Source organism: Petaurus breviceps, unplaced genomic scaffold, assembly GCF_028583685.1.
Source record: "Petaurus breviceps papuanus isolate PSGF00001 unplaced genomic scaffold, PetGlider_PUasm1.0 37, whole genome shotgun sequence".
NCBI classification, from domain to species: domain Eukaryota; kingdom Metazoa; phylum Chordata; class Mammalia; order Diprotodontia; family Petauridae; genus Petaurus; species Petaurus breviceps.
In genome coordinates this window covers 88,267,406-88,289,763 of record NW_027186296.1, presented here as the reverse complement: position 1 = coordinate 88,289,763, position 22,358 = coordinate 88,267,406, and the positions used below count along the sequence as shown (strand labels likewise).

Genomic DNA, 22,358 nt, shown 5'->3' with positions numbered 1-22,358 from the left:
CTCACTTCCACTATCACTGGCCTCCTTGTTCTTCCTACCACAAGACTCTTCATCTCCAGACTCTGGGCATTTTCACTGACTGTCCCTCATGCCTGGAATGTTCTCCTTCCTCATCTGCATCTTCTGGCTCCTCTGGATTCCTTCAAGTCCCAGATAAATCCTACTTACTGTAAATGGAAATTGATCTCAGAGGGAAGACACTAGCAGTTTGGGGACCAAGAAAGGCTTCCTGAAGAAGGTAGCATTTAAGCTGAGATTTATAGGGATCTAAGAAAGCCAAAAGGCAGATGTTAAGAATAACATTCCAGGTATGGGGGACAGCCAGTATAGAGGCACAGATTTGGGAGGCAGTGTCACATGGGAGGAAAAATAGGGAGGCTAATGGAATTGAATTGTAGGGTGTGTGGAAGGGAGGAAATTATAAATCAATTGGAAAGGTACAAAGTGGACAGGTTCCAAAGGGCTTTTAGCACCAAGCAAAGAATTTAATATTTGTTCATGGAGATAACAGGAAGCCACTATACCTTATTAAGCAGAGGGAGTGACATGGTCAGATCTACATTTTTTGGAAAATCACTTTGGTAGCTGAGCAGAGGCTGGATTGGAGTGGGGAGAAATTTATAGCAGAAAGTTCAACCAGGAGGTTATCATAATAATATAGGTGTGAAGTGTTGAGGGCCTGAAGCAGAATTAATGTTATGTGAATGGAGGTGAGAGGACATACACCAGAGATGTGAAATAGAGGCAAGACAGCACCAGCTTAGATATGTGGCAACAAAGTGAGCAAAGAGTCAAGGGCGACATTGAGATTTTGCCCCTGGGTGATTTGGAGAGGAGGGTAGTACCCTCACGATAATTATAAGTCAGAAAGAAGACAAGGTTTGGGAAAAGATGATGAATTCTGTTTGGGACAATTTTTTTTTTTTTAACAATCACAAGTAATTTATTTTTGAGAATCAATTAACATGAAATTATACAAATAAAATTTGTATAAACACAAATCCACATTTTGTCATAACACAGATGGCAAAGGACAAAAGCAAAAACAAGAAAACTAAATCGGCAGCTATATACAATTGGACACAGTTGTGTCATGTACACTAAAAGTCTTTTACAAAATAGTCATCTCAGATCAATAGAAGACCACTCTCTATTCAATGTCGTCATCCTGCAAGATAGACTGCTGTAGCATCCACACCTGTTTTCTCCATGTCCTCCTTTAATATGGCTGGTAATTGTTTTGGTGATTACCATCCCCTCAGGATGCTTTGCCATACAGTGCTTTGTTGACCACTGTAGTCTGCATATCCCTGTCCATATCCATAGTTCCCATAGTTACACCCAGTATAATCATATCCACCATAGCCACTATAGTTTTGATCGCCACCATAGGCACTATTGTAATTTCCATATCCTTGATCATAATAGTTATTACATCCTTGGTTCCAGTTTTGGCCCTGACCTCGGCCACGACCCCTAGTCCCACCTCGGCCGCCGGCTCCCTCCCTCCTTTCTGTTGCTGCTGCTGCTGCCTGTATACCTCTTTGGGCTGGGCAACTTTGATTTCACACTTCCCAGAACCAATCTGGTGATATCTGTTCTCTAACAATTTCTTTACTGGCTCCTCGTCTGTGTACGTGATAAAACAGAATCCTCTTCTCTCGTGAGTCTTCGTGTCCATGGGAAGCTCGATGTTCTCGATCTCTCCGAACACCCCGAAGTACTCCTTGATCTGCAGCTCCGACGTGTCCGGGCTCAGGCCACCCACGAACACCTTCTTGGGCGGCTCCTTGCCCTTCAGCGCCTTGGCCCGCTTCGGGTCTATCAACTTGCCGTCCAGCTTGTGCTCCTTGAGCTCCAACACCTTGTCCACGCTGGCCGCGTCTTTGAAGAGCACGAAGCCGAAGCCCCACGATCGGCCGGTGACCGGGTCCGTCTTGATCGTGCAGTCCACCACCTCTCCGACGCGGGACAGGTACTCGGTCAGGTCTTTCTTGCTCGTGTCCCAGCTCAGCCCTCCGATAAACATCTTACCGTGGTCCTGCTGGTTCTTGCTGGCGTTGATCTTGGAGCCCTCGGCGAACTCCTCCATGTTGCTGTACTGGTTCATGTCCCCCATGGCGGCGGGGCTGTCGGCCGGGGGCAGGCGGCGCGGAGAGGCAGTCGCAACGGCGGCGCGTTGGATGGAGCCCGATTTAAAATGGCGGCGAAAGAGTGTTTGGGACAACTTTGATATTGAAATGCTTATGGAACATGCAACCAACTTCAGATTTCCAATAGGCTGCTGGGAGACTGGAGCCCAGAAGAGAGAATAGGGCTAGATGTATAGATCTGGGAATCATCTAGGTAGAGATGATAACTGAATCCATGAGAGCTGATGAAGTCACCAAGTGAGATGGTAGAAGAAGAAAAGAAGACCCAGGGCAGAAGTGGGTGTGGCCTGGATGAAAATCCATCCAATGGAGGCCAAGAAGAAGCTGTCAGGTAGGAAGATAACCAGGATGGAACAATGTCATGAAACCATATAGGGGGAAAAGTATCAAAGAGAAGAGGAGGGGCAAAGCTGTTCAAGACAAATTCAAGGAGGGTGAGGATTGAGGAAAAGGCCATTAGGTTTCACAATTAAGAGATCACTGGCAATTTTGGAGAAAGCAACTGGCAACTTTACACAGGATGAAGAAATATGAAACCTGATTTTAGGGGGGTCTAGAAATAAGCAAAAGAAATGAAAGCACCTAATGCAGACAACTTTCCTTAAGGAATTTAGTCAAGAAGGGGAGAGGATATATAAGATGATAGAGGAGATGGAAGAATCAAGTGAGCTTTTTCTAAGGGTGGGGGAGACATGGGCATGCTTGTTAGTAGCAAGGAAGGAGCCAGTGGTTAAGGACGGATGGATCATTAAAGAGAATATGGATGATTGCAAGGGTGATCTGCTGGAGAAGACAGGATAGGATGGGATGAAGGGTACATGTAGAGGGCTTGGTCTTGCAAAGGGGAAGGTCCAATTCTTCATGTGAGATAAGGGTAAAGGAGGAGACAGTGTAGGAAGATGTCTGAGTGATGTGAGATTAGGAAGAACTTTTGGCAAATGTCCTCAAATTTTTTTAGTGAAATGAGACAGTGGAGGGAGGGTTTGACACAGGAGGGTTAAGGAGGGACAAAATGGCTTGAAGTAACCGCTGTGATAAGTGGGTTAATTATTAGGGAGGTATAGGATTGCCTTGTGGGGTGAGGGCCAAATTGAGATTATTCAAATTTGTGGTGGACCAGTCGGCATGATTTTGTGATTTCTCTACAATTCCAAAGGGGACAGTTCGTGAGAGTGATCCAAGGTTGAAGTTTGGCAAGGTGTAACTGGTGAGAGGAGAAGGGGGGCAGAGAATTGAGTATAGAGGACACTAGATGGGCAGCGGAGAGAATGTTGGACTTAAGAGCCCAGAAGAAGTAAGTTAAAATCATGTCTCAGACCCTTTATAGTTTTGTGTCATTGCACAAGTCACTTTACCTTTCTCAGACTGTTTCCTCCTGTATACAGTGGGAATAATAAGATCATCTACCATTCAAATGAAATACATGTTGAAAATGCTTTACAAACCTTAAAGGGCTATAATTATTAGATTAGAGTTGAATTGATTCACTAGGGTGTTGAGACAGGGAAGGAAAGAGGGTACAGCCATTGCAATGGTCTGCAAAAGAACTGAGGGCTTGAGGGATTAGAGGTGATGGTAAGGAAAAGAATATGGTCAGGGGTCTCAAGGCATAGGGAAAAGATGGCATGCTAAAAAGTTATGAACAGATAAAGGAATTTCAGGGTTAACGAACATAGAAGCAGAAGAATTGTATAAATGAACTATACCTGTACATAGAGGGAGATATTTAAATGACAAAGGGCAAGAACCCAAGTGGGAGGGATAATAAGATATATATATAATTGTTATGCTCCAAGGGGCTCAAGATGTAATGATTTAAATGCTTCTATCATTTCTATGCAGTAGTTTGGGGACAAGGGACAATCCTCTCATCATACAAATAAGGAAATCCAGGCAGTGAGAGGGAATTGACTTCTCCAAGGTTGTAGACAAGACAGAGCCACCTTGGGAGTAGAGAATGTGTGGACCAAAGGCTTTCTCATGCTACTCTTCTTTACCTCCTGGTTGGATATAAAAATATCCAAAACTGTCTCAAGTATTTTGAAGAACCAGTGGCAATTTAAACCGCCAGTCCTCCTCCTCCTCTTTGTCTGGGACACTGGAGTGACCTTGGGTCAGGCTTCAGGAGAGTCTGCTTGGGGGTCGAAGGGAAGCTCTACATAACATTCCCAGGATTCTCCAGAATTACACTACTCTTCTGCCTTCCCCCTCCCCCTAAGGAACACAGAGGGTGGTGGCCCTATGAATAATCGATCTGTCAATGAGGCTCAGCTAGACAGCTGGCCCTTCACATTTGGTATGAGGCACCTGTGAGCACAAGAAAAGACGTCTGGGTGCTTTCACATTCAGCCAGCAACTGAAAGGAATTAGAAATGCCATTTGCGTATAGCAGACCTGTGTGGTCCCCCCCTCAGAGACGCCAGCCTAAAGGCTCTGGCAGTTGCCAATTCCTCTGGGTAGACTTCATTGGACTTTTCTGGGAAAACACCAGTACAGCAGGGGGCTCCCATACTTTGCAATTCTGAGAGCCATGTTGATCACTTCCCAAGGGCCTTTAGGGCAACAGGTAGTTTTCATATGGAATCTTTAACTACAGGTGCCATAATGGAAGAATTAGTCTGTATACATGTTGTCCTCCCATTAGAATGTAAAAACCTTGAGGATAGGGACTTTTTCTCTATATCCCCACTGTCCTTAACACAGTACCCAGGTACATTGTATTGCTAAATAAATGATTGTTGATCAATTTATTGATTGATTCTGGAATTTAAAAATGCATCTGGAAAGTTCTTTCTGGATCTGTATCATACCATATTACATAAACTTTTTAGAGTCTACTTAGCTCCCTCTCTTCTCTGATAGAGCTTTGCATATGGTTGCTATTTTGTTGTTGTCCAGGCTTGTCAGATTCTTTGTGAACACACTTGGTGTTTTCTTGTCAAAGATACTAAAGTGGTTTGTCATTTCCTTTTCTAGATCATTTTTACAGATAAGGAAACTGAGGCAAATAGGGTTAAGTGACTTGCCCATGGTCACACAGCTACGAAGTGTCTGAGGACAAATTTGAAGTCAGGAAGAGGTGTCTTCCTGCAAAGCTGGGTGCTCTATCCACTATGCCACCTAGCTGTATATAGTATCAATTGGCTCTTTGATCAGTTGACTATTCCTTCTCCATAGGAATAGAGAAATTTACATGTTCTATATAGATACTTATGGGCAGACAAACACAACTGAATCAGAAAAGGGCAAGGGTTGGACGAAGGATTATAGGATCAGAGATTTAGAGCTGGATGACACCTGAGAAGCCATCAGTTCTAACCCCCATATTTGCAGTAAAGGAAACTGACACACAGGGAGGTTGTGTGACTTGTGAGAGACACACAACTAGTACGTCTTTGGAGCAGCATTCAAACCCTCATTCAAAAGGTCCTCCTGACTCCATGTTCAGTGCCCTATCTACTGCCACCATGGAAAGATCTACATTTTAGGAAGACGGATTGAGATAGACAAATGATCGGCTTTCTGGTACTCCTCACCTTTTCTTCCTACTCCAGGGCTGGTTTCCTCGCCTGACTATGAGTGAATAATTGTCACGCTCAAGTTAGCCCCTTGGATTGGCAGCCTTTGCAGCCTCCCTGGTATCACATAGGCCTCATTTAGTTTTTGCTTACTCTATATTTGGACCCAGGTTGGATTAGTCCTGCTCCCACTTGAGTGTTTTCTTAATTATCTCTAGGTGTTGTCCTTGCCTCAGGTGAGAAATGATACTTGAGGAGTTTCTCAGCATATCTTGGAGTATTTTAGAGAAACCATGATGCAGTACTACATTTTAGAGTCAACTCTAATTATGCACTATCCTTTAAAGAGGTCATAACAGTGCTAATTGGTTTGCACACACACACACACGCTCCTTGCATTTTAAAGTTGTCTCTGTGAAAAATTAGGCATGTACTGTACAGAAAAAGGTAGCCTCCCCCTTCCCCTTCCCCTGACAAGTTCATGCATCCCTCCTCCTTCCCACCATGGAGTTCCTCAGTCACAATACTTGTCCTTGGGAAACTCATTTACTTCCTTTGAACCTAAGAAGTGAAAGTATGAGGAAAGGCATAGATATAGATATATATGATATAGCTGTATAAATTCATGACACACAGATAGTTATATATGTATACATACATATGCATGCACATGAATGCACATATATTTAATTGAAACCTAGGATTTAGTAAAGAACTCTAAGTGAGAAAACCCCCTTTACCAATACAAATTGGTGACCATCCTGCAAGTAACAATTTTAGGGCCAGGGGGAGTGGGGGAGTCTCCCAGACAGAAAGCAACTTGTACAGGATCACACTGTGGCAAATACTTTTGCAGGGCAAGGACTGTTTTTTGCCTTTGTATTCTCAACACTTGGGATTTATGGGACAGTCAAGGAAGACTAGCACCTCTGGTATGTTGACTTACTGAGCCCTTTTCAGGGCTGCTCATCCACCTTTGGTGTCTACCTGCCACTCAACTCTCACGTGTGGTTCCAAGAAGCTGTAGCATGCACAGCAACCACACCCCTGTAAACTATCTCCACAGATGGGCTAAACCAGGTTGAGGGTAAGCAATGAGCCTCAAAACAGTTGGTGAGTCAGAGGGATATCTACTCCAAGCATGTGAAGACTTTTCCCAATAGAACAGGCAGATGAGAACAATTGTTCCAATGGTACTTAGAGCTTTATTAGATATCAAATACGTCAAGGTTATCCAAGACCTCCCAGGCCATTGCCATTCACTTTGACTTTTGTCTTGACATTGGACTTCAGTGACTTTGGAAGGGAGAGTGAAGCTGATGATTTTGTGCATCTCCGCCTTCCCTAACTGCAGTTCTTTCAGGAGTTAAGACATCACCCCATGATGGCATTGGTCCTCTTTGAAGAAGAACGACAAACAATATTCTCAACGCTTAGCACAATGTCTGGCATATAATAGGAGCTTAATAAATGCTAACTGGCTGACTGATTGACACAATTAATGTATATTAAAAGTGGGACTTTAATCAATGTTTTCCTGAATTTGAGACCAGTCTTTACTCACCGTATCACAGTGCATAAATTAATGAACAAATGGACCATAAAGTCACAGTATTTGAGCATTGGAAGGGATGTCCGTGACCACCAAGTCTGACGCATTGACAAAAAAAAATCCTTACTATGATATACCAAATAACTAGTTGCTACATGAAGACCTCTAAGAGGTGGAAATCCACAAGCTCTGAAGTAGGCCATTCCAGCTTTGTTATAGACTTTTCTCTTATATCAAGCTTTAGTTTTCCTCTTTATAAATCCTATCGAGGGGTGGCTAGATGGCTCAGTGAATAGAGTACCAGCCCTGGAGTCAGGAGGACCTGTGTTCAAATTTGGCCTCAGACACTTAATACTTACTAGCTGTATGACCTTGGGCAAGTCATTTAATCCCAATTGCCTTGTCTTCCCCCCTCCAAAAAAAAAAAGCAAAATAAATAAATCCTATCCATGGGTCCTGATTCAACCCTATGAAGAACAAACAGAATAAATACTTGAAGTCAACTACAATGTCTCCACTGAGTCTTCTTTTCCCCAAGCTAAATGTACTCAGTTCCTTCAAGTGATCCTCACATACCATGGACTCAATGCTCTTTGCTCTGCTGGTTGCTCTCCTCTAGAGATACACCCTAGTTTATCAATCTCCTTCTTAAATTGTTGTGACTAGAATTGAACCCAATATTCTAGCCAAGGTGGGACCATCACTTATGTATTCTTGAAAGCTATGCCCTTCTTCATGTAGCCCAACAAAACATTAGCCCTTGTGGTTTCCCCATCACGCTGCTCACCCATTACCCTTACCTCTACTTGTATGGATGTATGTTAATCATTTTTGATTAATCAATCAATTTTTAGAACAACTGTTCTGTCTGTCTTTGCCTCCTCCATCTTATATTATGAAATTGATTGTTTGTATGTAAGTACAATACTTTACATTTATCCCTAATGGATTTCATCTTCTTAGATGAAGACCAGTTCTCTTGCCCGTCAAGATTCTTTGGGATCTTTTCTCAGTCATCCGTGTTATAATTATTCCTCCTAGTTTTATGGCATCTGAAAATCTGATGCCCTCATTTAAGTTAGTAGACAAAAATTTTTGCAGACAAAATTTTCTTTTCCATTTTCATATTATTAGCTCTCTTGTGGCAAAACAGAACAAATAAAAACCATTCAACATAGAAATCTTGTCTGATAGTGTATACAATATTCTGTTATAGTAGTCCCCTGTCCCTCTGCTATGAAGTATACCTTTATTTTAAGTAAATTTGTTTAAGGTCAGACAAACTAGTAAAGTAGTGAACTAATTTGTTGTGTTCTTTTAAAAGGTTTAATTAATACCATTTTAACATTAGTCATTTTGCTACATTATACTCTACCCCACCCTCCATTGTCAGTTAGGCAAAATAGAACATCAAAGCAATCTTGTTCCACAGAATATGCAGCATTCTCTACTTATAATTGCTACCTCTTTGATGGTAGGGGTTGGGGTGTTTTATTGTCTATTCTTCAGAACCAAGATTGTTCATTGAAATAAGCTAAGTGAGTTCTGGGGGGACCTGATCAACAACATGGAGGACTAGACATTTTCTCCAATCCTCATGATTTCTCCAACCTCTCTGAAATAGGAATTATATCTAAGAGGCAAACTATTTTCAGCTGTCTTCATGGTGTGGACATTAAGAACCCTAATGTGGTAAGACAGCTGATGAACAATGGAGGAGGCTAATCCATAACTCCTAAAACATTCAATTAATACCCCCTTCCCCATAATATACCATATTCTGGAAGAATTGTACGTGCCAAATTACAGATTTCTAACAGAAGTCAACTATACTCTCTCTGCTCCAAGTGCAGGGGAAAACCAAAGGCCGAAGTATATTCAGACTGGATCAACAACTTACACAACATTCTGTGCTACAATAGAACTCAGCTAGAGAATTGAGGAATATATTGATCTAGAAGAAAGCATGCTTAGAGACAATTTAAAGATTATAGGTCTTATAAAAGAACAAGGCAAGTGCAAAAGTCTAAACATAGCAATGCAAGAAATAATACAAAAGAGGGTGGCTAGGTGGCGCAGTGAATAGAGCACTGGCCCTGGAGTCAGGAGGATCTGAGTTCAAATGTGACCTCACAAACTTAACACTGACTAGCCGTGTGACCTTGGGCAAGTCATTTAACCCCAATTGCCCTCCTCCCCAGAAAAAGAATTAATACAAAAATCAACAACAAAACATCACAGAACTCCTAAACAAGAAAACAGTGATCTAATCAAAACAACACACAGGTTAGGAAAAAAAACAAACCCAAACCTATTCTGCAAATTGAATGATTTGATGATAAATAGCATATTCTTCAAATAACCAGTAGAAAGAAACTTTTAACTATAAAGGAAAGAAAATTTGTGCCCAAACTATGTTTTCTAAAATAAAACTTACTATCCATCAGGTGAATCCAATTTAGTCAGTGATGTTTTAGGTGAATTTCTATAGTCCATTTGACAAGATTTTATTTAAATTTTTTGAATTAATATTTATCAATGACATTTGTCTATAGTTCTCTTTTTGTGCTTTACCCTTTGCTTAAGGGTTAGGACTATGTATGTCATATAAAAGAAATCTGGTAGGATTGGTACTAAATGTTCTTTCAAAAGTTTGAAAGAATTCTTCCACGAATCCATCAGGATCAGGAGGCTATTGTAGGTGTTGTTTAGGTAATTTCTTTGCAATAAGCTCTATTCTCTCCCCACCCCCTTCTTAAATTGTTAAAGATCTTTAGTCTTTAGTAAGTTTCAGTATTTATATTTGAAGGCATTCCTTTATTTTCTTTTGTTCTTAATTTTGTTAGTATATAACTGCACGATAGGTTCTGATAATTCTTTCTGTTTCTTAAGGGATTTTTGTGATTTCATCTTGTTCATTTGCTGTTTTGTTATTTGATTTTCTATCCTCTTCTTTTTTAATCACTAAAATTTTATACATTTTATTAGTCTTTAAATATAATCAGATTTTTAGTTTTGTTTGTGATTTTTTTTCTTTTTGGACAGGGGAATGCAGGTCAGTTGGGGTTAAGTGACTTTCCCAAGGTCACACAGCAGGCTGGATTTGAACTCAGGTCCTCCCGACTCCAGGTCAATGCTCTATTCACTACACCACCTAGTCGCCATTTATTTATTATTTCATTAGTTTTTGTCTCAAGTGTTGTGTTATTCCAGGTTCTCAAAGAAAGACTGGAGATGTTTTTGTCCCCTGATTTTTTAGTATCTCCTTTTTGTGCTTATGTTAGAGTTGCTTACTTGTTAGCATCTTTATTTTAAAAAATTCTATTTCCCTAATGAATATTAATGCAAAAAATTTTTTTAAAGCAATTGGGATTAAGTGACTTGCTCAAGGTTACACGGCCAGTTATTTCTGGGTGTGGTGCTAAGTATCTGAGGCCGTATTTGATCCCAGGTCATCCCGACTCTGGGGCTGGTTCTCTTACTGCACCACCTGGCCGCCCCTAATGCAAAAAATTTAAATAAAAAGCTAGCAAGGAGATTGTAGCAATAGATAACAAAATCATAGCTGCAAGCAGGTGGGATTTACACAAGGAATGATGGTCTGGTTCAATATTAGGAAAACTATCAGCATAATTGACCATGTTAATAACAGATAGAGCACAAATCATATGACTACCTCAATAGATGCAGAAAAAGTTTTTGTTAAAATAGAAACATATTCCTATTAAAAACTCAAATAAGCATAATAATAAATAGAACTTGGCTTAAAATAGTAAGTAGTATGTATCTAAAACCACTAGCAAGCATTTATAATGGGAATAAGCTAGATGTCTCACCAATAAGATCAGGGGTGAAGCAATTATCACCATTATCACCACCATTATTCAATATAGTACTAGAAATGCTAGCTATAGTAAAAAGAAAAGAAAAAGAAATTGAAGGCATTAGAATTGGCAATAAGGAAATAAAAATATTGCTTTTTGTGGATGATATAATGGTATGCTTAGAGAATCAACTAAAAAACTAGTTGAAATAACTAACAACTTCAGCAAAATTGCGGCATTTATAAAATAAACCCATATACATCATCAGAATTTCTATATATTACCAACAAAGTCCAGCAGGAAGAGATAGAAAGAGAAATTCCATTTAAAATAACTGCAGACAATATAAAATACTTGGGAGTTTACCTGCCATGACAAACCCAGGAACTATATGAACTCTATTACAAAACAGTTTTCACATAAATAAAGTCAAATCTAAACAATCAGAGAAATATTAATTGCTCATGGGTAGGCCTGTTCAATATAATAAAAATGACAATTCTGCCTAAATTAATTTACTTATTCATTACTGTACCAATAAAACTACCAAAAATTATTTTATAGAGCTAGAAAAAAATAACAAAATTCATCTGGAAGAACAAAAGGTCAAGAATATCAAGGGAATCAATGACAAAAAATGAAGGAATGTGGACCAAAAATACTAGATCCAAATTGTGTTGCAAAGTGGTAATTATCAAAACAATCTGGTACTGGCTAAGAAATAGAGTGGTGGATCATTGGAGTAGATTACGTCCATAATACACAATAGTAAATGATACGTCTATAATACACAATAGTAAATGACTATTATGATCTAATGCTTTTCACTATTTGACAAAAATTTCTGGGAAAACTAGAAAGCAGTTAGGCAAAAACTTGATATAGACCAATATCTCACACCATATACCACAATAAGGCAATTTGTTCCCATGGCCATGAAGCAGATGTAGAGCTTGGTTAGACATTGAAGATGTCAAGGTTATCCATTCCATCCTGGGCCATCTCTAATTGTCTTGACTTTTGTCTTGCCACTGGACTTCAATGACTCTGAAAGAGAGTTAGATTGGCAACTTTGTGCAACCCTGCGTCACTTAAACACAATTTCAGTGCAAGTCAACATATGACCTTGTGATGTCATTGGTCACCTTTGAAAACAAAGGACAAACAACAACAACCAAAATAAAGTCAAAATGGGTATATGATTTAGAAATAAAAGGTGTTATTCTAAGCAAATTAGGAGATCATGGAATACTTTACTGTCAGATCTATAGATAAGCTAAGAATTTATGTCAGAACAAGAGATAGAAAGTATTTCAGGATATAAAATGGATAATTTTGCTTACATTAAATTTAAAAGTTTTTGCACAAACAAATCCCATATAGTCAAGATTAGAAAGAAAGTGGGAAATTGGGAGGAAATTTTTACAATCAGTTTCTCCGATAAACACCTCATTTCCCAGGTATATAGAGAAATTCACTTCCCAATTAATAATCAAAGGATATGCACAGCTAATTTTTAAAAGAAAAAAATTAGTTATCTATAATGTGAAAAAATGCTCTAAATCGGTATTGATTAGAGAAATACAAATTAAAACAACTTTGAGGTGCCACCTTACACCTATCAGATTGGCTAATATGACAGAAAAGGAAAATGATAAATGTTTGAAGGGACATGGAAAAATTGACATGCTAATGCACTGTTAGTGGGATTGTGAATTGATGTAGCCATTTTGGAGAAAAATTTGGAACTATGTCCAAAGGACTATAAAACTGTGCATATTCTTTGATCCAGCAATAACTCTAGTAGGTATGTGTCCTAAAGATATCAAAGAAAAAGGAAAGGGTCCTATAGGTACAAATATATTTATAGCAGCTCTTTCTGTGATGGCAAAAACATTCGAAATGGAAGGCATGCCCATCAACTGGGAAATGACTAAGTTGTGACATATGATTGTGATGGAATATGGTTGTGTATAGGAAATGATGAGCAGGATGGTTTCAGAAAAGCCTGGGAAGACTTATATGAACTACTGCAAAGTGAATTGAACAGAGCCAGGATATCATTGTACACAGTCATAGCAATATTATGTGATGATCAGTTGTGAATGACAGCTATTCTCAGCAATACAAAGATCCAGGACAATTCCAAATGATTTTTTGATGAAAAATGCTATCCACCTCCAGAGAAAGAACTGATGGAGTCTGAATGCAGATTGAAACATATTTTTTAAACCTTTTTTTGTTCCGTGTTTTCTTTTGCAATGTAGTTAATATGGAAATATGTTTTGCATGACTGCACATGTGTAATCTCTATCAAAGTGATAGAAATTTCTGCTTTCTCAAGGAGGAGAAAAGGGAGGGAAGGAGAGAAGCAATTTGGAACTCAAAAGTTATTTTTTTAAATGAGTGCTAAAATATTTTTACATGTAATTGAGAAAAAATAAAACAAAACATTCTATTAAATATTTTATTTAACTCATGAATTATCTCCTTTTCTATTTTGTTAGGGTATGTTTCTAGGGTTATACTTCTCCCCACCCCTCTCTAGGACTGCTTTAGTTGCATACATACTAGAGATTTTGGTATGTTGTTTCATCATTATTATTTTCTTTCACATAATTATTAATTATTTCTGTGATTTATTCTTTTACTCACTTGTTATTTAGGATTTCATTTTTAAGTTTCTTCTTGGCTCTCTGTCTTTTGTGTTTGCTCTCCTAACTGTTTTTTATTTTTATTGCATAATCATCTGTAAAGATCGTATTTATTATTTCTGCTTTTTAACATTTGTTTATGATATCTTTGTGCCCTAACATATTTTAATTTTCTGTAAAAGTTCCACATGGTTCTGAGAAATAACCATATTATTTAACAATACTATTTAGAAGATGCTATGTCTCTTAAAAATTTTTATTACACTTTTAATTTTTATTTTCAACTTCAAATTCTTTCCCCTCCCTCCATTTCCTCCCCTATTCATTGAAAAGGCAAGACTTAAAATACTTATCATACATTTGAAGTTGTGCAAAACATATTTCTGTATTAGTCATATGCCCCCACTCCTACCTCCCTCCCCCAAAAAAGAAAGAGTTAAAAATACACTTCAATCCATTCTCTGAGTTGACCAGTTCTCCATCTGGAAGTAGATGGCTTTTTTTTTTCATTATAAAACCTTTAGAATTGTGATGGATAACTGTATATATTAGAATTACTAAGTCTTTCATGGTTGATTATATTTATAATGTCTTTACTGTATAAATTGCCCTGGTTCTGCTCACTTCACATTGCATCATCATCATCATCATCATCCATTCACATAAATCTCAGTTTTTTCTGAAACCATTCCCTTCATTATTTATTACAGCAAAATAATATTCTATCACATTCCTATACCATAACTTCTTCAGCTATTCTCCAGTTTATGGGTATTTCCTGAGCTTCCAATTCTTTGCTACCACAAAAAGAGCTGCCATAAATATTTTTGTATATAGGGTTTTTTCCCTTCTTCTTTAAAGTCTTTGAAGTATAATAGAGTACAGTATATAGTAATAGTATGGCAGAGTATAGTATAGTATGGTATTGTATGGTATGGTATGGTATGGTATATAGTAGCATACCACCAAGTAATGGTTTTGCTGGGTCAAGAAGTATGCAGTTTTATACCTTTTGGAGAATAGTTCCAAATTGCTCAATAGAATGGTTGGACTAGTTCATAGCTCCACCAACAATATGTTAATGTCCCAATTTTTCTACATCCCTTTCAGTATTAGTCATTTTCCTTTTTTGTCATCTTAGCCAATATGATGGGTGTGAGGCAGTATCTCAGAGTTATTTTAATGTGTATTTCTCTAATTATTAGTAATTCGGAGTATTATTATATGGCTATTAATAGCTTTTATTTCTGCCTCTGGAAATAGCCTTTTTATATCCTTTGTCCATTTATCAATTGGGGAATGGCTCTTAATCATATAAATTTGGCTTCAGTTCCCTACATGTTTGAGAAATTAGACCTTTCTCAGAGAAACTACAAATACCCCCTCCCAGTTTTCTGCTTTTCTTTTAGTTTTAGCTACATTAGTTTTGTTTGCACAAAACTTTTAAATTTTATGTAATCAAGATTATCTATTTTACCACCTGTGAACTTCTCTATCTCTGCGTTGATCATGAATTCTTCCCTTATCCATAGATCTGACAGGTAATTTCTTCCCAGCTTCCCTAATTTCCTTATGATATCACCCTTTATATCTAAATCATGTACCCATTTTGAACTTATCTTGGTATATGATATGAAATATTGGCCTATGCCTTGTTTCTGCTAGACTACTTTCTAGTTTTCCTAGTTTTTGCCAAATAATGAATTCTTGCCCCTAAAACTAGAGTCTTTGGGTTTATCGAATACTAGTCTACTATGCCCATTTACTTCTGTGTATCATGTACCTAATCAGTTTTATTGATCAATCAATTTATTTCATATCTAGTAGCAAAGTCTTTGGATGATTACAGCTTTGTAGTATAGTTTGAAATTGGGTTCTAGTAGGCTCCCTTCCTTAACTGTTTTTTATTGATTCCCTTGATATTCTTGACCTTTTGTTGCTTCAGATTAATTTTGTTATAATATTCTAGCTCTATAAAAGTAGTTCTATGATAGTTTGATTGGTAAGGTATTGAATAAATAAATTAATTTAGGTAGTTTTGTCATTCTTATTGCATTGACTTTACCAATCTATGAGAAATTAATATTTCTCTAGTTATTTAGATTTGTTTTTATTTAAGAAGAGTTTTACAACTGTATGCATGTAGTTCCTATATGTGTCTTGGTAAATAGATTTCAAATATTTTATACCATCTACAGTTACTAAATAGAATTTCTCTTTCTATCTCTTGCTGATGGATTTTTTTTGGTCATATATAGAGATACTGATGATTTACAGTAAATTTTCTGAAATTGTTCGTTGTTTTGACTGCTTTTTTTTTAGTTGTCTCTCTAGGATTCTCTAAATATACCATTATATCATCTGCAAAGAGTAATAATTTTGTTTCCTCATTGATGATGTTTATTCCTTCAATTTCTCTTTCTCGTTTTATTGCTATAGCTAGCACTTCTAGCATAATATTGAATAATAGTAGTCATAATGGATCTCCTTGCTTCATCTTTGAAGCAAGTGTGTTACCCTTTGCACTTATTGTAAAAGCTTCTAGTTTATCCCCATTATAGATAATGCTTCTTCATGCTTTTAGATAGATACTATTTATCATTTTAAGAAAGAAAAAAGCTATTTTTTAAGAAAGAAAGAAAAACTGCCTTCATTTCTATACTTTCTGGTGTTTTAATAGAGAACTAGGTGTTGTCTTTTGTCAAAAGTTTTTTCTACAACTATTGAAATAATCATATGATTTTTGTTGTCTTTGTTACCAATATGGTCCATTATACTCATAGTTTTCCTAATATTTTATAAGCCTTGCATTCTTCATATAAATCTAGCCTGGTCATAGTGTATGATCTTTGTGATATATTGATTTTATCTCCTCGATAGTATTTTTTTTTAATTTTGCATCAGTATTCATTAGAGAAATTGGTTTGTAATTCTCTTTTTCTGTTTTTGCTCCCGTGGTTTAAGTATCAAACAATATCTGTGTCAAAGAACTTGGTAGGATTCCTTTACTTATTTAAAAAAATTTATGCAACAATATTGGAATTAATTGTTTTTTAAATGTTTGGTATAATTCTCTTATAAGTCCATCTGCTCCTGGGATTTTTCGTTCTTTGGGAGATCATTTATTGTTCAATTTCTTTTTCTAAGATAGGGTTATTTAAGTATTCTATGACTTCTTCTGTTAATCTGAGCAATTTATATTTGTGTAAATATTCATCAATTTAATTTAGATTGTAAATTTTCTTGTTATTTAGTTGGGTAAAACAACACCTAACAATTGCCTTTATTTCACCATCATTAACTGTGTATTCACCTTTTTCAAATTTGATACTAGCAATTTGATTTTCTTTCTTTTTTAAATTGAATTTGTCATAAAATCAGTTCTTAGTTTTATTTGTTCGATGATTTTTTTTTACTTTCAATTTTATTAATCTCTCCTTTGGTTTTCAGGATTTGTATTTTAGTGTTTAATTGAAGGTTTCAAATTTGTTATTTTTCTAGTTTTATTTTAGTTGTATGCCCAATTTATTGATCTCTTTTATTGATGCAAGCCTTTAGAGATATAAAATTTCACATTTAGGGATATAACATTTCCCCTGCTTTGACTGTATTCCACAAATTTTTGTATTTTGTCTTATTGTTATTATGTTTTATGAAATCATTGATTGTTCCTATGATTTGTCCTTTGACCCATTCTTTCTTTATGATTATATTATTTAGTTTCAAAAAATTTTAATCTGTACTTCAAAGGCCCTTAATTGAATTAACTTTCATTGCAGTATGGTCAGAAAAATGTTTTTCTACAGTTTTTGTGAGGTTTTTATGCCCTAATACATTGTCAATTTTTGTGAAGTTATCACAGATAGTTTAGACATAGGTATAGTCCTTTCTATTCCATTCCAGATATCTGTCATAGTTAACTTTTCTAAAATTCTATTAATCTCTTTACCTTCTTTTTTTCTTTATTTTTGGTAAGATTTATCTAGGTCTAAGAGGGATAAAATGAAGTCCCCTTACAAATATAGTTTTAATGTCTATTTCCTCTTGTAACTCATTTAACTTTTTCTTTAAAAATTTGGATGCTATGCCATCAATATTGACATTAATTCATTAATCCTATTTTATCTTTTTAGCAATATGTAGTTTCCTTGATTATCTCTCTTAACTAAGTATATTTTTCTTTTTGATTTGTACAAAATCATGATTGTTACCCTTGCTTTATTTTACTTCTGTTATATAGTAGATCCTTCTCTAACCTGTTATTTTAACTGTGCATATCTTTCTGTTTTAGGTGTGTTTCTTGTGAACAACATATTGTTAGATTCTGGTTTCTAATCCATTATGCTAACCTCTTCTGTTTTATGAGTGAGTTCATCCCATTCACATTCACAGTTATGTTGGCAAACTGTATATTTCCCTCCATCTTATTCTCCTATATTTATCCCCTTATTTTTTACCCTGTTGTCCTCCTCAAGAGTTTTTTTTTTTGACACATGTTTATTGGCTCTAATTTTTTTCAACAATTTGTTAAATTTGATATTTTTCCTTTTGCTTACCTTTCTATTAGACTGGCCAGTAACTCAGAAGGACATTGAAATTTCCTGCTATTATTATATTACCATGTATGTGTTCTTATATTTTAATTATTTTTCTTTATGAATTTAGATGCTAAGGTATTTGAAACATGCAAATTTAATACTGATCTCGATTTATCATCTATGCTTCTTTTCAGCATGATGTGGTTTTCTTTTTTTTGTCTCTTTTTATATTGTAAACATTTGTTTTTGTTTTGTATAACAATAGTATCTTTACATCTTCTGTTATTTTGGATTTTTTTGAGGCAATGCTTATAGATGTTTAGGAGTCTTCTATTTTGTGTCTTGAGCAGTTCTGCTACCATAATAGCTCATTATGGTGGGGTTATTTTTTTTATTTGCCTATTCTTTCAACCTACTTCTTGACTTTAGACTTGATGTTAGGGCGAGGCATTGTATCACTTTCTTGGGAGTAATGAATGTTATGTTATTTCAAGCTCTCAGAGAGAGGCTGGGGGTCTGCAAGTGCTTCCAAAGTAGTCTGATCCAAAGCAAAGTCTGACTGCTGCCCCTCTTCTCAAGCTCTGCAAGTTCTTGACCTAGGTTTGGGCCTAAGTAGAAAAGACTGCTATAGAACTAGGCCACCTTCAGTGAGCTGGAAAGCTCTATTGGTTCAGTGACAAAATTGTAGGTTCTCCTTTGGTTTGGGACTTCTGCCCTGATTATTTCTCTGCACACTAGGCTAGATGTTGAAAATGAGTCTCCACTCTGCACCTGGGATCTGAGTCATCTACAATTTGCTGTTAGTGATTTCTGAACTTCCTTCTTTTCTAGGACCCCACATGGTGCTTCCCTACACAGAAAACCACTCTATGTACAGGTCCCCTTCTCAGTCCACCCTGGATTGGTCACCTGTAACTGAGTGGTTGACATAAAACTACAATCTTTCATCTGTCCCCATTGCAGTATACTATTATGGGTGTACTTTAAAGTGTGGTGCTTTAATGTGTGTGTGTCGCCTCTTGATTTATTGCAGAATTTCTCCCTTGTCCCTGGAGTTATCTGACTTGATATGTTCCTGGTGTACCACCATCCCTGGTGTCCATATGTTTCTGTCTATCTTCCTATGTCAACTTTTCTTTTTTTTTGGATTTCCCCATCAGGATGCTGTTTGGTATATTTTCTAGATTTGTTTGGAGGAGTTTGTGAAGAGAAGCTCTGCTATCCTGCTTCCTAACTCTCCACCATCATGACTCTCCCTCCCTAGATGTCTTTCAAAAGAAGAAATGCAAATTACTAACAACCATATGAAAGAATTCTCCAAATCATTAATAATAATAAAATTCAAATTAAAGAAATTCTAATGCTTTGCCTAGAACTCTTGAGAATGACAAAAATTAGGAAAGACAAAACTGGTAAATGTTGGAGGGGATATGGTAAGATAGCCACACTCATGTGCTATTGGTGGAACTATGAATTGTTCCAACCACTTCAGAAAACAATTTAAATTATATTTAAAGAGTCATTAAACTATAGACTGGACTCTTCTCAACAATGCAGGGATATAAGTCAATCCCAAAAGACGCATGATGGAGAGAAAAACGTGCATCCAGAGAAAGAACTAGAAAGAACTAAATTTATATCCAGGTGGAAGCAAAATACCTGATCTTTTTTGTTCTCTTATTTGATTTTATGTCCTCTATACCATTTTTTATCCCAGCTGGTACAATCCATCCTTATAACCTGACCATTGTATAATGTGAAAGTATCTACAGATCCTATACTTGATTATAAGACGCCATGGGGGGGGAGGGGAGGGAGGGGGACAAAATGTGAAATTCAAGGAATTGTGGAATTGAATCCTGTAAATTAAAAGGAAAAAAATTAATAAATTAAAGAATTAATAAAATAAAATAAAAGTAAAAAAAAAGAGTCATTAAACTACATAAAGCTAGCAATACCACTACTAGGCATATACTCCAATGAGATTAAATATATGGAGAAAGGTTCCATATGTACAAAATTATTTCTAGCAGCCCTGTTTGCAGTAGCAAGTAAATGAAAGGCAACTGGGTGCCAATTGAGTTGGCATACAGAACAAATTTTATGTAATAAAATATTACTGAACTATAAGAAATGAGAAATCTAAAGAATTCAATGAAATTTGGGAAGTTGTATGAACTAATGCAACATAAAGCAAATCAAACAAGGAGAAAAATGTACATTATGACTAACAATGTAGAGGAAAATAACAATGAAAGACTTCAGAACTCTGATCAATGCATTTACTAATTATAACTTAAGATGAATTGATAGTGAAGCATGCTTCCTACCTTTCAGCAGAGAAGTGTTGGACAATTGATGTAGAATAAGATGTGGCCTGCATGGTGATCTGTTTTGTTAGATTGTACTTATTGATTACAAGGAAGGTTCAATGATAGTAGCCCATTAAGGAGTGCCTCAGGAGAATCATTGGGAAAAAACAGTGATGTAAAAAAGAAAAAGACCTTCAACAAAATATTTTAAAAGAAACAAATGGCACCTAGGACAGTATAACTTTGAACCCTCAGCTGTCAGAATGAACAGGCAGAGAATATAAAAAGAACTATTTAGACTTTAGTTTCTTCATCTTATCCAGCTCCCTTATATTGTAGAAAAACTGTAATATAAGTATATTTGCTATTATTATAATTTATGTTTGATCACTAAACAAAATCCTAGTTTATTAAAATAGCATTGTTAGTTTGAGATAAAAAGAAAAGATATCAGGAAATATTCATGGTGAACTTCTTTGAGTTATCTACCCACTTCTGCTTTTTATTAAAACGAAACAAAAATAAAGGAACAAGCAAATAAATACAATGATGGCGGCTCAGAATGAAATACCTTACCCTAGAGGGGTTATGACTAGGGAAGGGTGCAGAGGGATGCTTACCTTCTTATTTCTCAAAGCTATGCCTTTCTTAATGAAGCCTAAGATCGTTTTAGTCTTTTTAGTGGTTATATGATACTGCTGATTCGAATTATGATTATAATCTACTAAAACCCTCAATCTTGTTCAGACAAACTTCTATGTAACCAATCCATCTTTTACTTTGTGAAGTTAATTTTTTTTAACCCAAGCATTAAGACTTTACATTATTCCTGCTATATTTCATTCTATTGAATTCATCACAGTGTTTTATCCAGTTAAGATTTTTTTGGATGCTGAGTCTCTAATCCAGTATAGTAGCTATTCCTACCAGCCAATGTTATGAACATGCCACCTCTTTATACAAATTCATGATAAAAAAATGTTTAACAACACAGGGGTGAACCCAGACTCCTATATCACTATGCCAGACCCTCATGTCAATTTCATATTGAGCCATTAATAACTCCTTTTTGATTCTGGGAATCCAACTAATTTCAAATTCATCTAATTTGTATTATAGTTTAGCTCACCAGGGTGCAAGGGGTGGTAAAGGAAGAATTGTACCTCTGGTGTGAGGGCTTGCTGAGATCTCTTCAAGGCTGCTCATCCACCTTTGGCATCCCTTTGGCACTTAGCTCTCACCTGTGGCTCCAAGAAGCTATAGCATTCACAGTGGTCACATCCCAGTAAACCATTGTTATAGTAATGGCAATTAAAGATTCCCCTGTATTGGCTTGGTTTTCAAATTGATTGTGTTAAAACCCAGAGCTTGTTAATCCCACCTGTGGGATGGACTTTTTGATGTGAAAAGAAAGTCCTGAACTGGGAGGAGCTGGTGACGTAGATTTGGAGAGACAAGAGAGAGGCGGAAGATCTTTTTGGAAGCAGCACCTCGTGGAGAGAGAGAGAGAGACTAAGAGAATTGCTGGTGGCCGCTTTGAATTGCCCTGGACTTTTGAGACCTGCCCCCTGAGCTGCCAAGGACTGAGGAGACATGGCTGTTTTGCTGGTACTTTGTCTGTCTGTTTTGATGTTGTTTTGCCAGATTTGTCCACTGGTGAAAGACAGTCCTTTTGTTGAAGAAGTCCTGGAACCTGGCTGTTCGCTAAGAAGCCCTGAGACTGTCCTGCAGAAAGAGAGTGAATACTGTCCACTGGTGAGGGACAGTGCTGTTGTTGCAGGGGTCTGGAGACTGTCCTGCAGACAGA

General features: G+C 36.7%; 1 protein-coding gene and 1 pseudogene across 1 annotated transcript in view; both read right to left on the bottom strand.

Moving 5' to 3' along the window:
* TCF7L2 (transcription factor 7 like 2) overlaps positions 1–22,358 on the bottom strand; it is a 460,229-nt gene that overhangs the window by 312,146 nt on the left and 125,725 nt on the right. The gene's annotated exons all lie outside the window — the stretch shown is intronic.
* LOC138168649 (heterogeneous nuclear ribonucleoprotein D-like pseudogene) lies at positions 915–2,209 on the bottom strand (annotated as a pseudogene).